Source organism: Rattus norvegicus, chromosome 3, assembly GCF_036323735.1.
Source record: "Rattus norvegicus strain BN/NHsdMcwi chromosome 3, GRCr8, whole genome shotgun sequence".
NCBI classification, from domain to species: domain Eukaryota; kingdom Metazoa; phylum Chordata; class Mammalia; order Rodentia; family Muridae; genus Rattus; species Rattus norvegicus.
The window spans coordinates 108,147,271-108,167,858 of NC_086021.1; the positions used below are offsets into that span (position 1 = coordinate 108,147,271).

The 20,588-nt window shown below is 42.1% G+C and overlaps 1 long non-coding RNA gene across 1 annotated transcript; it reads right to left on the reverse strand.

Annotated features, from left to right (window-relative positions):
- Positions 1-7,422: 7,422 nt before the first annotated feature.
- LOC103691849 (uncharacterized) lies at positions 7,423-18,852 on the reverse strand. The gene is made up of 3 exons (XR_591586.4): positions 18,733-18,852; positions 9,621-9,775; positions 7,423-7,938 (listed from the first exon to the last, which is right to left on the reverse strand). It is a non-coding gene; the product is annotated as an uncharacterized LOC103691849 (long non-coding RNA).
- Positions 18,853-20,588: the final 1,736 nt, after the last annotated feature.

Sequence of the window (20,588 nt, forward strand, 5' to 3'; positions counted from 1 at the left end):
CAGCACTACAAAGGATAATAAATGGTAAAGCCCAACATAAGGAGGCAAGCTATACCCTAGAAGCAAGAAACTAATCATCTTGGCAACAAAACAAAGAGAATGAAAGCACACAAACATAACCTCACTTCCAAATATGAATATAACGGGAAGCAATAATCACTATTACTTAATATCTCTCAATATCAATGGCCTCAACTCCCCAATAAAAAGACATAGATTAACAAACTGGATACGCAACGAGGACCCTGCATTCTGCTGCCTACAGGAAACACACCTCAGAGACAAAGACAGACATTACCTCAGAGTGAAAGGCTGGAAAACAATTTTCCAAGCAAATGGTCAGAAGAAGCAAGCTGGAGTAGCCATTCTAATATCAAATAAAATCAATTTTCAACTAAAAGTCATCAAAAAAGATAAGGAAGGACACTTCATATTCATCAAAGGAAAAATCCACCAAGATGAACTCTCAATCCTAAATATCTATGCCCCAAATACAAGGGCACCTACATACGTAAAAGAAACCTTACTAAAGCTCAAAACACACATTGCACCTCACACAATAATAGTGGGAGATTTCAACACCCCACTCTCATCAATGGACAGATCATGGAAACAGAAATTAAACAGAGAAGTAGACAGACTAAGAGAAGTCATGAGCCAAATGGACTTAACGGATATTTATAGAACATTCTATCCTAAAGCAAAAGGATATACCTTCTTCTCAGCTCCTCATGGTACTTTCTCCAAAATTGACCATATAATTGGTCAAAAAACGGGCCTCAACAGGTACAGAAAGATAGAAATAATCCCATGCGTGCTATCGGACCACCACGGCCTAAAACTGGTCTTCAATAACAATAAGGGAAGAATGCCCACATATACGTGGAAATTGAACAATGCTCTACTCAATGATAACCTGGTCAAGGAAGAAATAAAGAAAGAAATTAAAAACTTTTTAGAATTTAATGAAAATGAAGGTACAACATACCCAAACTTATGGGACACAATGAAAGCTGTGCTAAGAGGAAAACTCATAGCGCTGAGTGCCTGCAGAAAGAAACAGGAAAGAGCATATGTCAGCAGCTTGACAGCACACCTAAAAGCTCTAGAACAAAAAGAAGCAAATACACCCAGGAGGAGTAGAAGGCAGGAAATAATCAAACTCAGAGCTGAAATCAACCAAGTAGAAACAAAAAGGACCATAGAAAGAATCAACAGAACCAAAAGTTGGTTCTTTGAGAAAATCAACAACATAGATAAACCCTTAGCCAGACTAACGAGAGGACACAGAGAGTGCGTCCAAATTAACAAAATCAGAAACGAAAAGGGAGACATAACTACAGATTCAGAGGAAATTCAAAAAATCATCAGATCTTACTATAAAAACCTATATTCAACAAAACTTGAAAATCTTCAGGAAATGGACAATTTCCTAGACAGATACCAGGTATCGAAGTTAAATCAGGAACAGATAAACCAGTTAAACAACCCCATAACTCCTAAGGAAATAGAAGCAGTCATTAAAGGTCTCCCAACCAAAAAGATCCCAGGTCCAGACGGGTTTAGTGCAGAATTCTATCAAACCTTCATAGAAGACCTTATACCAATATTATCCAAACTATTCCACAAAATTGAAACAGATGGAGCCCTACCGAATTCCTTCTATGAAGCCACAATTACTCTTATACCTAAACCACACAAAGACCCAACAAAGAAAGAGAACTTCAGACCAATTTCCCTTATGAATATCGACGCAAAAATACTCAATAAAATTCTGGCAAACCGAATTCAAGAGCACATCAAAACAATCATCCACCATGATCAAGTAGGCTTCATCCCAGGCATGCAGGGATGGTTTAATATAAGGAAAACCATCAACGTGATCCATCATATAAACAAACTGAAAGAACAGAACCACATGATCATTTCATTAGATGCTGAGAAAGCATTTGACAAAATTCAACACCCCTTCATGATAAAAGTCCTGGAAAGAATAGGAATTCAAGGCCCATACCTAAACATAGTAAAAGCCATATACAGCAAACCAGTTGCTAACATTAAACTAAATGGAGAGAAACTTGAAGCAATCCCACTAAAATCAGGGACTAGACAAGGCTGCCCACTCTCTCCCTACTTATTCAATATAGTTCTTGAAGTTCTAGCCAGAGCAATCAGACAACAAAAGGAGATCAAGGGGATACAGATCGGAAAAGAAGAGGTCAAAATATCACTATTTGCAGACGACATGATAGTATATTTAAGTGATCCCAAAAGTTCCACCAGAGAACTACTAAAGCTGATAAACAACTTCAGCAAAGTGGCTGGGTATAAAATTAACTCAAATAAATCAGTTGCCTTCCTCTATACAAAAGAGAAACAAGCCGAGAAAGAAATTAGGGAAACGACACCCTTCATAATAGACCCAAATAATATAAAGTACCTCGGTGTGACTTTAACCAAGCAAGTAAAAGATCTGTACAATAAGAACTTCAAGACACTGAGGAAAGAAATTGAAGAAGACCTCAGAAGATGGAAAGATCTCCCATGCTCATGGATTGGCAGGATTAATATAGTAAAAATGGCCATTTTACCAAAAGCAATCTACAGATTCAATGCAATCCCCATCAAAATACCAATCCAATTCTTCAAAGAGTTAGACAGAACAATTTGCAAATTCATCTGGAATAACAAAAAACCCAGGATAGCTAAAGCTATCCTCAACAATAAGAGGACTTCAGGGGGAATCACTATCCCTGAACTCAAGCAGTATTACAGAGCAATAGTGATAAAAACTGCATGGTATTGGTACAGAGACAGACAGATAGACCAATGGAAAAGAATTGAAGACCCAGAAATGAACCCACACACCTATGGTCACTTGATTTTTGACAAAGGAGCCAAAACCATCCAATGGAAAAAAGATAGCATTTTCAGCAAATGTTGCTGGTTCAACTGGAGGGCAACATGTAGAAGAATGCAGATCGATCCATGCTTATCACCCTGTACAAAGCTTAAGTCCAAGTGGATCAAGGACCTCCACATCAAACCAGACACACTCAAACTAATAGAAGAAAAACTAGGGAAGCATCTGGAACACATGGGCACTGGAAAAAATTTCCTGAACAAAACACCAATGGCTTATGCTCTAAGATCAAGAATCGACAAATGGGATCTCATAAAACTGCAAAGCTTCTGTAAGGCAAAGGACACTGTGGTTAGGACAAAACGACAACCAACAGATTGGGAAAAGATCTTTACCAATCCTATAACAGATAGAGGCCTTATATCCAAAATATACAAAGAACTCAAGAAGTTAGACCGCAGGGAAACAAATAACCCTATTAAAAAATGGGGTTCAGAGCTGAACAAAGAATTCACAGCTGAGGAATGCCGAATGGCTGAGAAACACCTAAAGAAATGTTCAACATCTTTAGTCATAAGGGAAATGCAAATCAAAACAACCCTGAGATTTCACCTCACACCAGTGAGAATGGCTAAGATCAAAAACTCAGGTGACAGCAGATGCTGGCGAGGATGTGGAGAGAGAGGAACACTCCTCCATTGTTGGTGGGATTGCAGACTGGTAAAACCATTCTGGAAATCAGTCTGGAGGTTCCTCACAAAACTGGACATTGAACTGCCTGAGGATCCAGCCATACCTCTCTTGGGCATATACCCAAAAGATGCCTCAACATATAAAAGAGACACGTGCTCCACTATGTTCATCGCAGCCTTATTTATAATAGCCAGAAACTGGAAAGAACCCAGATGCCCTTCAACAGAGGAATGGATACAGAAAATGTGGTACATCTACACAATGGAATATTACTCAGCTATCAAAAACAACGAGTTTATGAAATTCGTAGGCAAATGGTTGGAACTGGAAAATATCATCCTGAGTGAGCTAACCCACTCACAGAAAGACATACATGGTATGCACTCATTGATAAGTGGCTATTAGCCCAAATGCTTGAATTACCCTAGATCCCTAGAACAAACGAAACTCAAGACGGATGATCAAAATGTGAATGCTTCACTCCTTCTTTAAATGAGGAAAAAGAATACCCTTGGCAGGGAAGGGAGAGGCAAAGATTAAAACAGAGACTGAAGGAACACCCATTCAGAGCCTGCCCCACAGGTGGCCCATACATATACAGCCACCCAATCAGACAAGATGGATGAAGCAAAGAAGTGCAGACCGACAGGAGCCGGATGTAGATCGCTCCTGAGAGACACAGCCAGAATACAGCAAATACAGAGGCGAATGCCAGCAGCAAACCACTGAACTGAGAATAGGTCCCCCGTTGAAGGAATCAGAGAAAGAACTGGAAGAGCTTGAAGGTGCTCGAGACCCCAAAAGTACAACAATGTCAAGCAACCAGAGCTTCCAGGGACTAAGCCACTACCTAAAGACTATACATGGACTGACCCTGGACTCTGTCCCCATAGGTAGCAATGAATATCCTAGTAAGAGCACCAGTGGAAGGGGAAGCCCTGGGTCCTGCTAAGACTGAACCCCCAGTGAACTAGACTATGCGGGGAGGGTGGCAATGGGGGGAGGTTTGGGAGGGGAACACCCACAAGGAAGGGGAGGGGGGAGGGTGATGTCTGTCTGGAAACCGGGAAAGGGAATAACACTTGAAATGTATATAAGAAATACTCAAGATAATAAAAAAATAAAATAAAATAAAATAAAATAAAATAAAATAAAATAAAATAAAATAAAAAGATATACACATCTCATTGTCTTTTGTGACAACAAAACTTCTCCAGACATTTTCAAATATTCCAGAGGTCCTGGGAGGGATATCTCCCAGTTAAGAATAACTAAAAGGCAGTGAACAGCAGAACAACTGCACTGGACCTGGAGATTGTTCTTGAGTGAGAGTCCTGAGAGAAAGGACCAGGAGGTGAGAAAATAAAGATAGGGAAGTTTGGGATTGGGAGGTCTTACACAAGCTGAAGACTCTTGCAAGCAAGCCTATTAATAAATATACAAAGCTTGCAGTGGAAGAATGAGACATCAGCAAAGAACTATCATATAAGGCAAAGTCAGCAGAAACTACTCAAACAACGTTGCACAAACCTACTCCACGCTGCCAGAACCTACAGATTTGGAGATCTTCCTTCACTAACCCAACATCCAATAGAGGGCTAATATCCAACATATACAAAGAACTCAAGAAGTTAGACTCTAAGAAAACAAATAACCCAATTAAAAAACAGGATACAGAGCTAAACAGGATTCTCAACAGAGTAATCTCCAATGCCTCAGAAACACTTAAAGAAATGTTCAACACCCTTAATCATCAGGGAATGCAAAATGGCCCTGAGAGTCCACCTTACATCAATCAGAATGGCTAAGATCAAAAACTCAAGAGACAGTACATGCTGGTAAGAATGTGGAGAAAGAGAAACACTCCTCATTGCTGCTGGGATTGCAAACTGGTACAACTACTCTAGAAATCAATCTGTCGATTCCTCAGAAAATTGGATCTAACTGTACCTGAAGACCCAGTTATATCACTCGTGGAAATATACCCAAAAGATGTTCCAACATACCACAAGGACGCATGCTCCACTATGCAGCCCTATTTGCAATAGCCAGAAGCTGGAAAACAGTAGATGTCCCTCAACCAAAGAATGGATACAAAAAAATGTGGACACAATAGAATACTATTCAACTATTAAAAATGAGGACATCATGAATTTTGCAGACAAATGGGTGGAACTAGAAAATGTCATCCTGAGTGTGGTAACCCAGATCCAAAATGACATTCATGGTATGTACTCACTGATAAGTGGATATTAGTCAAAAAGTTCTGATTACCCATGATACATCTCACAGACGCTGGGAAGCTTAACAAGAAGGAAGACCCAGGTGTGGAGACCGGAAACCCACTGGGAAGGAGAACAAAATAATCATAGGAGGTAGAGGGAGGGAGGGAAGAGGGGGGAGGAGAAAAGGAGGCGCAGGATCGGATTTGGGGACAGACAGGAGGGAAGCACCGAGGGCCAGGAGAATGAATCGAAATATGCAGCAGTGGGGGTTATGGGGCAGAAGGAACCTCTAGAAATCCCAGAGACCTGGAAGGTAAGAGGATACCAGGACTCAATGGGGATGACATTAGCAGAAATGCCCAACAGTGGGGAGATGGAACCGGAAGAGACCACCTCCAGTAGGTAGACATGGCCCCAGGTTGAAGTGGGGGGCCAACCACCCATCTTCAAAGCTTTTAATCCAGAATTGTTCCTGTTTAAAAGAAATGCATGGACAAAAATGGAGCAGAAACTGAAAGAAAGGCCACCCAGTAACCAGCCGAACTTGGGATCCACCCCAGACACACGCACCAAATGCTGACACTGTTACTGAGGCCATATTGTGCGTGCAGACAGGAGCCTGGCATCGTTGACCTCAGAGAGACTCTACCAGCCACTGCAGGTCCTTAGAGCCAACCATTGGATTGAGGTCGAGGACCAATATGGAAGAATTAGAGGAAGGACCAAAGGAGCTGAAGGTGGTTGCAGTCCCGTAGGAAGAACAACAGTGTCAACTAACCTGGACCCCTCAGAGTTCCCAGAGACTAAGCTAAAAACCAAGGACCATACATGGGCTAGTTCATATCCCTGGGCACCTGTAGCAGAGACTGCTTTGTATGGCCCCAGTGAGAGAGGATTCACTTAAACCTCTGGACACTTGATGCCCCAGGGAAAAGGGTGCTGGCGGTGGTGCAGTGGGGGTGAGTGGGCAGGTGAGGGAGCACTCTCTCAGAATGGGGTAGGAACGGGGTAACTTTTGGAATGTAAATAAATAAAATAATTAATGATGATGATGATGATGATGATGATGATGATGATAATAATAATAATAATAATAATAACAATAATAATAATAATAATAAGTGTTGTAATGGGGGGGGACACAGGATATCTCAAGTGTACCACAGCTCAAGCACACAGTGTTTGGGGACTGATAATTCCAGCCTCTGTAGAGATAAAAGCCAATTTCTCAGGAACCAAAACCATAACTCCTTTGAGGCCATGGCACCAGTACCAGACTGGACCTTGCCAAGTCCGCCACTGGGCAAGGACACAGAACTGGCATTCTCTTTGTCCTTTCATTAGGGCCTCTGAGAAATCCTTTTATCAACCAGGCTCCCAACAGAGAGCAGTACTGGGAAAATCAGAAGTCTGTGTTTTGAGATGGAAAAATGGCTGCTTAACAGGTAATTAGCAGACTCTGTTGAGGAAAAAAAAATACATACTTGAGGAAAACACTATTACTGACTCTTAGAGGCAATTTCACTAATAGTGCATATGAAAATAAATGCTTTAACTTTATAAAGTATTTTTTATTTTTTGAGATCACAATATAATTACATCATTCCTCCCTTCCCTTTCCTCCCACCAAAACCTCCCATATAATCTTCATGGCTCTTTTAAATTCATCACATCTTTTTTATTAATTGCTGCTACACAGAGACACAGAGATACATACACACACATGAACACACATGTGTATACATAGAAATGTGTTGATACATAAAGTACAGAATATATATATATATATGTATATATATATATATATCCCTTGCTTTTGTATACCTAGGGCATTTTTCAAAGGATTTATGACCTTATTTCATTTCTGCAAAGGAAGCCTTCCTAGTTACGTTTTTAAATCTGGGTTGAAGTCTTCATTTAGGCTCACTGACAAGCAACACTAACTCTGGGTCTATTGGACTCCCTGTGCCTACCTTCTGTACAGCAGTTCGTCCTCATCATTTTAAACATGCTCGTGGGGATGCATAGGGCTTTCCCTTGCCTTCTTTTCAGCAGCGTGCCCACTTCAGAGCTGTGTTCCCTCTCCAGTTACCCTTTCATCCTTGCAGCTCTGCCTCTTCCTTGAGCTTGTGGAGCTTCTCCTGGACCCCGCAGATCCTGTGAGGTAACAAGCATCATTCTATTAATTTTCCACTAATAATTCCAAGTTGGACCATAATTTTTATGTCTCCATGACAAGACTTTTCTAGTGAGAATTCTTTATCTACCTCTAGTTTTTCTTCAGTCTTCTTCCCTGTTTTTTTTCTTCAAAGATACTGGAGTCTTTTAATCACTATTCATGGGTTAAATAGCTCACAGTTGAACAAATATTTCTGAGAAATATCTAAGGGACTCACCAAGAACCTAGAAGAAACCCTCATTATATAAAGCTGTGAGTGGTTATTTTTTTTTTCTGACTTCTCTTGCTCCCAGACAGCAGTGACAGCAGCTTCCTGGACTTTCCACAACATATAATCTCCCTTTTGTGCCTTGTCTCATGCAGTGTGCTTCCTAACAATGGCCCTTGTGTGTTATTGCTCCGCCCATCTTAACCACCTTTCTTTTTCCAGAAAGGCAAATTGCACACATTTTCTACAAGTAGGTCTCACGAGTATGAGCAAATTCAAATTTATTAGCTACTATTAACATTCATTCTCTTTTGTTCTTACATCAAAATATTATTGTATTATGGATAATAACATAAACTACCAGAAGATTACTTTGCCAGGACTTCACTGTGGCTATTGTGAGGATGTAATCAGATTCTTAACAAATATCATTGGGAAAGTATTACGGGAGATCTCTACAAAAGAATCTAGAAACCTAGAGAATACCTTTGCAATTACTTGGACTCTGAATTTCATGATTTATATCTAGAGAACTCTTAAATAAAGGAGTTTGCTCTTCAGATGGCAACCATGCACCAAAATAGTGAAGACGAGAAGCATAAAACTTCCTATGGAAACAACAGTAGAACTAATTGGTAACAGTAAACCTCCAGACTCTCTTCTGTGACAGAGAAAGAAACTTCTGTTATCTGTGATATTCTGTTGGATGCACTTGGACATAAATCTAGATCAAAGAAGCTTTGTTCCCAAGGTATGTCACTGACCAGATAACCATTCCATAGGCCTTTCTGAAATCAGTGGCCTTTTATAACCTCTATGTGAGGAAGGATCCATGCTGACCTATGCTAAACTTGGCACCCGTACCATCCCAGTAATTTGGCATTAAATATGTCTCCTAATGTCCTTAAAGAAAGAACTTGCATGTTTTGTTTCCCAGTCTAGCTTTCTTAAACCTAAGAATATAGGTTAGAAATGTTTCTCTATTCTATGATTTCAAGAATAGAAGAGGGGAAAAATTGTTTTTTAGCATTGTTTTGAATTTTAAGGTTTAGAGAAAAAACAGTTTGGAAGTTACAGATGTAAATATGAAAGACTCTCTCTGATTTTTTGAGAAAAGCAAGCATCACATAAAAATTCTAGGGACTGTGATATCCTCAGGGGATAGCCTGTTTCTTCAAGAGTGAAAATATAGCTCTTACAGAAGTGGAATACTGCTTAATGACTGGCGGGTCTCAAAATGTAACAAAAGTGGGAACTGAAAATGCAGGGTAGTGTGCACTGTAGATGAGGATTGTATGCTCAGTTAACATTGTGACAAGAATAGGTGACCTGAGACATGGGGATTTTCTGGTAACCAAGGAAGAAGTTTGTCCCGCTAGCATGAGGAAAAGGCGGGTTCATCTCTTCATCTTATATTTGGGGATGGGTGAGATAAATGAGGACTAGATTTACCTTCCCATGTAGATAAGTAGCCATTTTCTTCTGAGGTCTTGTTACCTCTTTGGCGTTTTGATGTTCAGATTCCCCTCCTAATTTTAATGAAATGCCAGACCCTCCTTGTCACTCAGTTCGAGGCATTTAGCATAAGCCCACCAATTAGACAAAACCTGTAGAAAACAGGCAACAGCAAAGTGAGGATTTTATAGACAATCCAATCCCTGCTTCACAGACCAACCCTCCAAGGTAAGGACACTTAACACTGGAGTCCTGCTTCCCCAAGGAAATGAAAACGGAAGGAAACAAGCGATAGCAAATGCTCTCCCAATCTGCAAACGGTGTCTTTCCTTTGACGCTCCAGGCTGGAGGGTCCATTTTCATATCAGCCAAGTGACAACCACCTGCTTGGTAGAACTGGGTCTCAAACTCTCTAGCTCAAATGTCCACACTGTTCTGGCTCCTTAATGATTTCTTTTCTTTTCATTCTTTGAGAGGCCTTTCAAGGAACGCCTTAGCTGCAACTTCAGAATACAGAGCATTGTTCAAGAGCCGCTGATCTATTTACTGCAGAGACAGGGACCCCAGCTTTGCATGACCACTTTCTCTTTGCTCTACCACCCCAACCCAACCCTTCCCCTACATACTCATCCATCTAGAAAAATCCCCAAATTGTGGTAACTAGCTCATCGCCAGCTTGTCTTGGATTGTCCGGGAATCTCTTCATTTCACACAACCCAGCATGAGTAGCTACCCAACTCTAAAAACCTACCCAAAACCGATTGGAAATCACCTAGTCAGAAACAATGTATTACCACTGTGGAAAGTGTGAGCACTTTTACAGGTAACACCCCAAGCTACTACTGGTCACTGCAAATTAGTATGAATTAGTTTATCAGCTGTCTTCATGTAGAATGAGGTGGAAAAGAAAAAAGATAAAGCCACCTTGTAGCCTACCCTGTTGGTGTCTCAGTACTCAAATGCATTCCCAACGTGGTCCTGCCCAGTCCCCTTCAGGAATGCATTTGCTGAGTACCTGTCACTCAAACAGGACCTTGAGATATGAAAGAGGCAGGTGACGACTCAGCCAACACACCAAGATTTTCTTCATGTCTAAGTAGTTTATTTTCCTCCCATATTTGAAAAGCATAATCCAGGCTGCAGGGCAGACTCCTCATGGATGGAGCTTGGAGGCTGAGACCTTGACTTCATCAGAATGGCGCTGTAACCTAATGAAGCAGCCACGGGAAAGCCTGTATCATTGACTCAGAAATAATGCTTTCAGGCCCAGGACTCCATCGCAGCAGCTGGAGCGAACATCCAAACCAGAGAATGAGAGCCCAGCAGAGAAAGGGACTGCTCAAAGATGCCCAGATGATCCCCTTTGTTGGCAAAGCTGGCCAGATGCTCATGCAGCTTTAATTAAGCCCAGTTCTAATTAATCTGTGACCTTATTCAAACCAACTGTTTCCCTGTGCCTCAAGCGCCTCTCCAGCTTCAGATGCCCTTTCTTTCCAACTACAATCTAAAGATCTGGGTTTTGTTTTTTTTATTAAGTTTAATTGAGAGATGTCTGAACTCTGGTCTCTCCTAGGTAGGCTACTCCCCACCAGTAGACCAAATGAGTGACAAGGTGTCATAGTGCCATACAACTTCTATGATTTATATGATAAAAGACTGAGTCCGGCCTGGACTGCATCCAAAACAGGACATCAGACATCACATCACTTGATTGATTCAGGGCAAAACATTGTGTTAAGAGCAAACAGGCTCAAGCAAGGAGGCCAAAGAGAGATAGAGGAAAAATATATAAGGATATATAAGAGAGAAGATATACCAAAAGTGACCAATCATTACATGGTAAAAACACATCCCCTGACCTCAGAGCATCCCAGCACACTGCACACTACAAATGGCTTGTAGTTGCTTCCAAATGAGGAGCCTCTCAGCACTGGCAGGAGATCACAGGCCACTTGCTCAAGTTATGAGAAATCTCCCTCATCTACTCAATACTGTAGGGCTATAATGATTATGTGTTATGTTGGATTTACAAGTATATTCAAATGATGTCTAGGTACTCCTTCTGAAGCACTGATATAAACCTCTTATCCCATTTGTCTCTAAATACTCTCACCAACCATAACTGTCAACATAACATGGTATAGAAAAGGTGTCTCTCTCTCTCTCTCTCTCTCTCTCTCTCTCTCTCTCTCTCTCTCTCTCTCCTCCCTCCCTATAAGATGTTCCAAGTGAATTTAAGTCTATTGTCACCACCAGCTTTAATAACTCCCCATCATCCTTGGGGTAAAAGCAAAGTTCTTATGGGGAGTGACAAGGTTTTCCAAAAGCCTGATTTCTTGTGGCAGCAGTCCTAGTGGCAAGTGACAAAGCAAACCCCAACTGGACAAGACAGGAAGCAAATGGAGTAGAGGCTAACAAGAGGATAGCTGAAAGAAATTCTATGACAGAGTAATAAGAAGGTCCAAAATCAAGACAAAGACCAGCCCCATGTCAGTCTTCCTAGGATGACTTCCTGACATCTCCTTTCACATGGACTCCCCAGTTCAAGCAGAACCTCCATCGCTGCTGTACTTCAGAGCCATTAGCCCTGCCAGCATGTTCCCTGGAGATTAGATTCTGCCTCACTTTGCTCTCCGCTAGCAAGAAGTTTCAGCAGGATGGAAGTTTATGATTGTCTGCGCTTACATAGCACCCATGTCCTGGTTATAAACAGAGGTAAGAAAATGAACATGCTAGTGTCAAGTTTTGAAATTCCCTAAATGTATAAAAAAAAGAGTGAAAAAGTGATAGGATTTTAAACCCTGAACAACTGCCATTTGCTCTTCTGTGAGGGCTGCAGTGTTACCCCCTAGCCTCATCATGCCCACGCTTCTTATCTCTTCAGCAGTTTTCATTCGTTCAATGTCTTGTGATACCACTTATGACAGACAAAACCCTGCACCTGAGGGCAGACACATCTAGTCTCTGCAACCTTAAAATGTATTGCCTTACATGTCAAATTTAACTTTGTAGATGGCGTTAAGAACATAGAGGTGTGGGAAAATATCCTTACCAATCCTACAGCTGACAGAGGGCTAATATCCAAAATATGCAAAGAACTCATGAAGTTAGACTCCAGAGAGTCAAATAACCCTAATAAAAATGGGGTACGGAGCCAAACAAAGAATTCACAGTTGAGGAATAACGGATGGCTGAGAAGCACCTAAAGTAATGTTCAACATCCTTAGTAATCAGAGAAATGCAAATCAAAAAAAAAAAAAAACCTTGAGATTCCATCTCACTCCAGTCAGAATGACTAAGATCAAAAACTCAGGCGACAGCAGATGCTGGCGAGGATGTGGAGAAGGAGGAACACTCCTCCATTGTTGGTGGGATAGCAAACAGGTACAACCATTCTGAAAATCAGTCTAGAGGTTCCTCAGAAAATTGGACATTGCACTACCTGAGGACCCAGCTATACCTCTCCTGGGCATATACCCAAAAGATGCCCCAACATATAACAAAGACACATGCTGCACTATATTCATAGTAGCCTTATTTATAATAGCCAGAAGCTGGAAAGAACCCAGATGCCCTTCAACAGAGGAATGGATACAGAAAATGTGGTGCATCTACACAATGGAGTATACTCAGCTATCAAAAACAATGATTTCATGAAATTCCTAGGCAAATGGATGGGACTGGAAAATATCATCCTGAGTGAGGTAACCCAATAACAGAAAAACACACATGGTGGATATTAGCCCAAATGTTCAAATTACCCAAGATGCACAGATCACATGAAACTCAAGAAGGATGACTGAAACATGGATGCTTCGCTCCTTCTTTAAAAGGGGAACAAAAATATCCATAAGAGGAGATAGGGAGGCAAAGTTTAGAGCAGAAACTGAAGGAATGCCCATTCAGAGCCTGCCCCACATGTGGCCCATATATATACAGCCCCCAAAACTAGATAAGATGAATAAGCTAAGAAGTGCAGGCTGACAGGAACCAGATGTAGATCTCTCCTGAGAGACACAGCCAGAACATGTCAAATACAGAGGCAAATGCCAGCAGCAAATCACTGAACTGAGAATGGGACCCCTGTTGGCGGAATTAGGACTGAAAGAGCTGAAGAGGCTTGCAACCTCATAAGAACAACAATGCCAACCAAACAGAGCTCCCAGGAACTAAACCACTACCCAAAGACTATACATGGACTGACCCTGGGCTCCAACTGCGTATGTAGCAATGAATAGCCGTGTTGGGGCACCAGTGGAAGGGGAAGCCCTTGGTCCCGCCAAGGCTGGACCCCCATAAGGGATTGTTGGGGGGGCGGTAATGGGGAGTGGATGGGGAGGACAACACCTATATAGAAGGGGAGGGGGAAGAGTTAGGGGGCTGATGACCTGGAAACCGGGAAAGGGAATATCATTTGAAATGTAAATGAGAAATACCCAATTTCATAAAAATGAAAGAAAAGAAGTACATGGAGTTGTACCTATTATTCTCAATTATCCCTGTGGACCAATGAGGTCATGGAGAAGCAGGATGGTTAGGAAGAGGGAAGGCAGTGATAAGGATGTAACGGTGGGAGCAGAGATTGGCACAAGGTACAAGGAAGGAGCTATGAGTCTTGGGGATAGTGCAGCCTGTACGCGTGGCAAATGGCAAGGAGTAGATTTATCACTGCAGCCTTCAAAAAGAGCACAACCTCCCCACACTTTACTCTTGCTGCTGTGAAACACGTTTCAGATTTCTTAACTACAGAAATGTAAGATAATATTTGTATTGTTTTAAGCCACTCAGTCTGATCATCTCTTACAGGGTGTGGTGGTCTAAATGACAACTGCCTCCCCTGTAGACTCGAACATTTGAACTCTTGGTCATCCCTTCTTAGTGGTGTGTAGCTGTTTAGAGATGTTACAGAGAGTTACAGGCTTACTGGAGGAATTAAACCACATAGGGGAGGCTTTGAAAGGTTAAATTCACCCTATTTCCAGTGAGTTCTCTGCTTCCCTCTTGCTATTAAAGACACAAATCTCTTAACTTCCTGCTTCAGCCTCCATGCCTGTTTGCTGCCATGCCTCCCCAGCATGATGGACTCTTAAAACCAAATAACTTCCATCTATAAGTCACCTTGATTATGGAGTTTTATCACAACAGAAGAATAACTAACACAGGAAGCCACAGGAAACTAACAGCTTCTGCTTTTGCACATGCTCTTCCCTGCTGCCTGAAGTAACGGCCCTTAGCACCTTCCTCTCTGCTCATTCATGCCTTTTAATAGACACTTCCTCCAAGTTCCCACACTCAGCAAATTTCACTCTTCTCCTTTCCTACAGCCTCGAACCTCTACTTCATAGCACTTGTTACAACTATAACTTCGTGTGTGAGTGAATTAACTCTTCCTGGGGCCTGATTTGCTCATCGTTCCCTGGCACTGTGCCTGACACTCAATAGATGCTCAAGTAAGGTTTGTTGGAAGGATAAATGGATCACACACACAGAGACGGATGGAGGAACAGACAGACAGGGCACATACACTGTCAAAAAAGCACAAACGCATCTCATTTGTCTCTAGGAATTTGTTCATGGGAAAATGCTTGATGCCACTGACAAAAGTAACCTGTTGAAAAGTGAGAACTTGTATTCATTGGGTTACCATTGCCTATAAACATAGACATGAGGTGATGACTCTTCAAACCTACAAAAATGATGGGCTGCCTCATGATAATTTGCATATTCAAGAGTCTTGTTGGAGAATATATTTACAAGAATAATTATTTTTATGTATAATTGCCCAGAAAGAATAGCTGCTGCTTGTAAGCCCTGATCCCAACATGCTAAGTGAAACTCCACGCATGACTGTCACCCTTTCTCATCCTTTGTTCAGTGCATCAGAAGACTTTTTTTTTCGAGTGTCTGCTGAGTGGGAGACATTTCAAAGTCACCAAAAAGCATAAAGAAGATGAAAGGCCTCCTGGCTATTGATATCACAAGACACTCTTCTGGAACAGTATGTCTTGTTCATTTCATTCAATTCTCACATACACTGTAAAATAGCTCATTTCCTCTCTGTCACACCAGGTTGTCAGACCATCTGTGTGGGAAGCCAGTTCTGGGCTCCATTCAAGATACATGGGGTGGAAGTGGGTCATGCGTAGGACACTATCTGCTGGTATTTTTCAGAAAAAGTCCTGACAGGAACATGGCATTGGAAAGCCTCTTTGTGAAGAAACATTGCCCTTTGTTGATGAAAGGACTACTTGTTCTATAATATGAATGACCGTATCAGAGGAGCTCCAGTCTTTCTGGAACTTTCCTCCAATTCTTAGCAGGTGAGCAGGCCACCTCTTTGCAAAACAGAGAAAAAGATGCTTGTTTCCTGTGCCTTTCTCTTTCCTGGTGCCTATCTTTATCTCTCCCCAGTCCTGAACACTAATCTATATCCTATTCTTGGTACACTGTGTGCTCAGAGAAGTCTTAAAAGTATACAGGGGCTGGGCACTAACACTTTCAGCATCATTTAAATGCTGTGACTTTACAACTATTAAAGGTGTTCTGAATTAAAAAGAATTAAATGGCTAAAGAAGGAAATTTCAAATGGAAGGCTTGATGAAGAGTTTTGATCTAAACCTTAGATGAACTCCGAAACTGGGACACTCATTCCACGCATGCTGTCCCCCTGTCGTTTTCGGGACAAGGAAACATGGCTCAGTCTAGCTGTTCAGAGGAGAAGAAAGAGGCACAGGTATAAGCTGAATTACCCCAAAGCGAATTACTAGACATGAGCACCATTGCCATACGCTGACCCATTGGAAAGGGAGGTTTATGTAGGCAAAGGATGAGTGTGAAAGAGAAGGGCAGGGCATTTCAGAGCCACATCTGACATTTTCAGATTTCCCAAGCACTTGAGGCCCTGAGCTTCATAGGGTATGAGACATAGCTTGATCCTAGGGCTCATCCTCTAAGGTTCTTGAATGTTTTCCATTTTCAGGACTTATATAGCTCTTCATTGAACGTGTGGTGCAAAAACGGACTACTGTCATCATAACAAGGCCCTTTGAAATCCAGAAAGAACAGCCCCATCAATAAAGAAATCATTCTCATTAGTCTCTTTCTAGCCTATTGCCTTCAGATTACCACAGGCTGCCAGCAGAGATGTTGGACCACAATTAGTGAATTATTACTGCAGATGCAGGCTGCAGCATGATGGATGCAATTAAGATTCACAAGCAAGCATGCACATGCATCTCTTCACCCCTGCAGCGTTCCAGACTCCTGTCAAAAAAGCTCGCTCACTGCTCCGCACCCCAGAAACCCAAACTACTGATTAGAACCAAGGAAACTGCTTTAGTAGCCAACTCCTGAAAGAAACTTAAGAGAAAGCAACTGAGATGGTGAATAATGAGAGAGAGGATAAGGCTCAGGAGTCAGACAGAACTGGATCCACAGTGGACATCTCCATTGACTAACTGTGTGATCTTGGATGAGTAATGTCTCTGCTCTTGTGTGTACGTGTGTGCGTATGAGCATGCTTTCTTGATTATGAGCATGCGTGCGTGCGTGCATGCGTGTATGCGTGTGTGTGTGTGTGTGTGTGTGTGTGTGTGTGTGTGTAAGTTGTGAAGTTAAACTCAAGCCCTAGTACTTGGCAGACAAATACTAGGCTATCTCCACAATCACAGGCCACAGCTCTACTTGTCTTATCACTAGACTAGGACTGATGTTTATTTTGCCTGGTGGTACTGTGGATTACAGAAAATATGTTTAAAATGCACGTCCAGGAGCTTGCCACTTTAACAAATGGTAGTGACGGTTAATGGGTAATGAAGAGCATACCTGAGCTCACTCCTTTCTCTGTAGCACCCTCTGAGGTTATAGCCACCACAGCCCTATAGCCATCCTTCCCTCTGGATTCCCACATGCCCACTTGGCCTCTCAAAAAGAATTTATCAACTCAGACCAGGCACTGAGAGCAGTAAACTAGGTCATGTTTGAGGCCCCATTATTACTGCTGTCAGCATAAATGATTTCAGCTTTCTGACATAAATTTGGCTGTTCTGTGTCCCTCCAGCATCAGGAAACAATCTTACAACAGGGACCTTCCCTCCCTAATGGGTGCATTTAGGGGAAGTGGGACGGGAGTGCTGTATAGTGGGCACAACACAGCTGGATGTGGCCTCCCTAATTGACAGTTTCCCATATTATGACAGGTTTGAGACTGACTGTGGTGGCAAGGTGGAGCACACAGGGACAGAGCAGCAGACAGCATTTTCTCAAATGGAAGCTTCCAGATGTAGCCTCTGCCCTTAACCTGGAGGTTTGTAGTCTTTCCTGGGGATTCCCAGAGACATAGATCATTGTCAGATTTGGTCTATGAGTCCTGCTCTATACAGAAACCTGAAAAAAGGAAAAGCCAGTGAGAGCCCAGCAATCAAGGGGAACAGACAGCAGGGCTGGGGGTTGAGGGCGGAGGTATGGCTTCTGTCCTAAGGCTGCACAGACTTTGGCAAGCGTTTTCACATCATGGGCCATCTCCGGCCTCTGCTTCTGTCAGCACAAAGGCTCTCCTGATTGCTTGTTCTTCCTACAGAGGAATGCTGGCAATGAATGCTGGCTAGGCTTGTCATATTTTCAACTTTGTCTACATTATAGGCATGTCATTTGTGGAAACGTATCTCTATGAGAGGGAAAAAAGTACCTACTATACAAAGCTGATATTAATCGGCTGTTTCCCACATGCCAAATGCTGGGCTAAAGATTTCAATCTATTGACTCCTGAAAAGAAGCCCTGTGGGCACATGCCTGCTGTTTGTTGTCTTGTATTCACTTCCCTCTTGTCAAAATGTTGCCTGAGAAGACATCTTTACTGTTTGTCCTCACTGACCTGCCTCAGCTCAAAGAATGACTCTTTTTTTTTTTGGTTCTTTTTTTCGGAGCTGGGGACCGAACCCAGGGCCTTGCGCTTCCTAGGCAAGCGCTCTACCACTGAGCTAAATCCCCAACCTCAAAGAATGACTCTTGATTGACTTGGAGACAGTGCAGATTCCTCCCTGACCATAGTGACTGTCTGGGGCACAGAACAGATATCTCTGTGGTTGGCAATGAAATCTCAAGAACTCACCAGAAACAAATAGGTACAGCCTCCTTCTCACAGAGTGGACACCCCATCCTGTGCTGGCAGGCACTGGGGACCTAAGAAAGTGTGTTTTCAATATGAGTGCCAGTGCTGGAGGTGGAGCCTAGAAGTAAGCAGAAAGAAAAGTGGGGGCTTTAGAAGTTAGATCAAACATTACCAAAAGTATTCTCATCAACCAAGGGAGGTGTTGTTAATCCCATTGGATTAATTAGGAAACTAAAGCCTAGTGGAGTTAAGATACACGGCAAGATCCTGTCAGAAACATCATCTGAACCGAAGTTCGTTGCAGCACTGTACTGTTTGCTACAATTGAGGTGGTAAAAGTTGCCAAGTCATTGACAACTGGGAAATTTTCTATGAAGTGAGCACTTTATTGTTTCAAGAGTAGGTTTGGGCTGAGCACTGTGGTGCAGACCTTTAATCCTAGTATAGACAGGTAGATCTCTGGAAGTTCAAAACCATCCTGGTTGACATACAAAGCAAGTTCAAGCATAGCAAGAACTGTCACAAAAAGAAACCTCAAAAAGAAAAAGAAAAAGAAAAAGAAAGATTCAGAAAAGGGAAAACAAACAAAAACAGTCGATTTGGAATTATCACCTCAAGCACAATCAAAATGGGTTGTATTGGTACTTTCATCACAAGAAAGACTGTTAAGACTCTAATCTCACATGAGCACCTGATGCCCATCATCAGACCCCAGACAGCTCCTACTTCCTTGTCCTGGTGACTGTTCATAACAAATGACATCCTTCCCAAGTCTTGCCCTTCGCTTTCCAAGTCTTGCTTTACATTCTTGGTCATGAAAAGTCCTAAAGACATTAGATATCTGGTCACTCTTGTTAAGTCAGCTGGAGGCTCTCCCAGTGTATTAAGTCTTCAGTCTTCATTTGTAAATGATGGAAATGTGAAGCATATATTTTAAGCCTGGAGAGCCTATATAGAGAGGCCTGGGTATCATGTGAAGTTTCAAGTTCAGTTGTTAGAGATGGCAGAATCCAGAGAATCCGACAATATTAATAGGACCTTCTGGTCTCCCTGCAGCTCACAGCTCTACTGGTCTTCCCACATATAGACTCTAGATGGGAGAGTGTGCCAGACAGTGACTCCAGAGCCATCTCCTTCCAGCTCTCCTGCTGTACAGACAGAAAGAGGTATTCCACCCAGCAAGCAACTGTCAACCTCGGGGGAGACCCCAACTGGCTCTGCTCCAGCCATACTCCACTGAACAGTCTCTATGATGGCAGGTGATAGGACAAGATTAGGGACAGCACTATAAGAGTCTAAAGGACTTGGAGAAATATACTTTGTGTCAGAAAATGAAAGTAAGAGTAGTGTATTTAAAGAACAAAAACAAAATTGTTGGTACTTCAATCTTTCCTACCAGTCAAACCACCTCATCTCTAACCCTCGAGATTTGCTTTCCAGAAGTAATGAACTTGAGATTCCCCCCTTCATCATGTCTTTTCATCGACCTGTGATTTCACTTGCTCTGCCCTACTTCTGGGAACACACTCTGTAGCTGGAAATGCTCAGCTATCAAGACTGTCACCCAGCCTAAATCTGACATTGAAGAAGCACAGGCATCTCTTCTCTCCTAAGAGCTCCTTCTGCACCTTGTACATGCCTTACTTGATAGGGCAGCCATGCTGTAATCTATAGCATTTTACTTTCTTGATTATTCCCTTGAACTAAACTCCTTGAAGACCAAAACTATGATGTTCACTCTCTCCCCAACACTGAACAAAATTTTCTACACAGAAGAGGTACTTGATTACTGGATGGATAGTCAATTGCATGAATAAAAATGAATATTACTTCTCAAAGGAAAGGTCACTATAGTT